Raw genomic sequence first — 2,500 nt, 5'->3', positions numbered from 1 at the left:
GCCAACTTCTAGCGTTTGACGGGGTCTATGCGTGAAAAATATTAAAATTTTTGAGTGCACGTGCCTTTCTGCTGCAAATGCCTCTGGAAGTTTCATGGCGTTCCTATGCAATGTGGCAACACGAAAATGACCCCTTTTCCCATTCCGAGGGAGTTCTGTGCCACCCTAACAGCCCCGTGAGCCACAAGAGACACATCCCCGCCAATTTCTAGCGTTTCACGGGGTCTATCCGTGAAACATATAGAAGTTTTTGAGTGCACATGCATTCCTGCTGCAAATGCCTCTGGAAGTTTCATGCGGTTCGTACGCAATGTGGCAACACGAAAATGACCCGTTTTCCCATTCCCAGGGATTTCTGTGCGACCCGAACAGCCCCGTGAGCCACAAGAGACACATCCCCGCCAATTTCTAGCGTTTCACGGGGTCTATCCGTGAAAAATATCAATTTTTTTTTGACTGCACATGCATTTCTGCTGCAAATGCCTCTGGAAGTTGCATGCGGTTCGCATGCAATGTGGCGACACGAAAATGACCCGTTTTCCCATTCCGAGGGATTTCTGTGCCACCCTAACAGCCCCGTGAGCCACAAGAGAGACATCCCCGCCAATTTCTAGCGTATCACGGGGTCTATCCGTGAGAAATATTCACTTTTTTGAGTGCACATGCATTCCTGCTGCAAATGCCTCTGGAAGTTTCATGCGGTTCGTATGCAATGTGGCGACACGAAAATGACCCGTTTTCCCATTCCGAGGGATTTCTGTGCCACCCTAACAGCCCCGTGAGCCACAAGAGACACATCCCCGCCAATTTCTAGCGTTTCACGGGGTCTATCCGTGAAAAATATTCAATTTTTTGACTGCACATGCATTTCTGCTGCAGATGCCTCTGGAAGTTTCATGCCGTTCGTACGCAATGTGGCAACACGAAAATGACCCGTTTTTTCCCATTCCGAGGGATTTCTGTGCCACCCTAACAGCCCCGTGAGCCACAAGAGACACATCCCCGCCAATTTATAGCGTTTCACGGGGTCTATCCGTGAAAAATATAGACGTTTTTGAGTGCACATGCATTCCTGCTGCAAATGCCTCTGGAAGTTTCATGCCGTTCCTATGCAATGTGGCCACACAAAAATGACCCGTTTTCCCATTCCGAGGCATTTCTGTGCGACCCTAACAGCCCCGTGAGCCACAAGAGAGACATCCCCGCCAACTTCTAGCGTTTGACGGGGTCTATGCGTGAAAAATATTAAAATTTTTGAGTGCACGTGCCTTTCTGCTGCAAATGCCTCTGGAAGTTTCATGGCGTTCCTATGCAATGTGGCAACACGAAAATGACCCCTTTTCCCATTCCGAGGGAGTTCTGTGCCACCCTAACAGCCCCGTGAGCCACAAGAGACACATCCCCGCCAATTTCTAGCGTTTCACGGGGTCTATCCGTGAAACATATAGAAGTTTTTGAGTGCACATGCATTCCTGCTGCAAATGCCTCTGGAAGTTTCATGCGGTTCGTACGCAATGTGGCAACACGAAAATGACCCGTTTTCCCATTCCCAGGGATTTCTGTGCGACCCGAACAGCCCCGTGAGCCACAAGAGACACATCCCCGCCAATTTCTAGCGTTTCACGGGGTCTATCCGTGAAAAATATCAATTTTTTTTTGACTGCACATGCATTTCTGCTGCAAATGCCTCTGGAAGTTGCATGCGGTTCGCATGCAATGTGGCGACACGAAAATGACCCGTTTTCCCATTCCGAGGGATTTCTGTGCCACCCTAACAGCCCCGTGAGCCACAAGAGAGACATCCCCGCCAATTTCTAGCGTATCACGGGGTCTATCCGTGAGAAATATTCACTTTTTTGAGTGCACATGCATTCCTGCTGCAAATGCCTCTGGAAGTTTCATGCGGTTCGTATGCAATGTGGCGACACGAAAATGACCCGTTTTCCCATTCCGAGGGATTTCTGTGCCACCCTAACAGCCCCGTGAGCCACAAGAGAGACATCCCCGCCCACTTCTAGCGTTTCACGGGGTCTCTCCGTGAAAAATATCACATTTTTTGAGTGCACATGCATTCCTGCTGCAAATGCCTCTGGAAGTTTCATGCGGTTCGCATGCAATGTGGCGACACGAAAATGACCCGTTTTTTCCCATTCCGAGGGATTTCTGTGCCACCCTAACAGCCCCGTGAGCCACAAGAGACACATCCCCGCCAATTTCTAGCGTTTCACGGGGTCTATCCGTGAAAAATATTCAATTTTTTGACTGCACATGCATTTCTGCTGCAAATGCCTCTGGAAGTTTAATGCGGTTCGCATGCAATGTGGCGACACGAAAATGACCCGTTTTCCCATTCCGAGGGATTTCTGTGCCACCCTAACAGCCCCGTGAGCCACAAGAGAGACATCGCCGCCAATTTCTAGCGTTTCACGGGGTCTATCCGTGAAAAATATTCACTTTTTTGACTGCACATGCATTCCTGCTGCAAATGCCTCTGGAAGTT

Source organism: Petromyzon marinus, unplaced genomic scaffold (genome assembly GCF_048934315.1).
Source record: "Petromyzon marinus isolate PM22_M1 ecotype Great Lakes invasive population unplaced genomic scaffold, UKy_Petmar_22M1.pri1.0 PM_G_Scaffold_6, whole genome shotgun sequence".
In the NCBI taxonomy this organism is placed as follows: Eukaryota; Metazoa; Chordata; class Hyperoartia; order Petromyzontiformes; family Petromyzontidae; genus Petromyzon; species Petromyzon marinus.
This window is presented reverse-complemented; position numbering follows the sequence as displayed.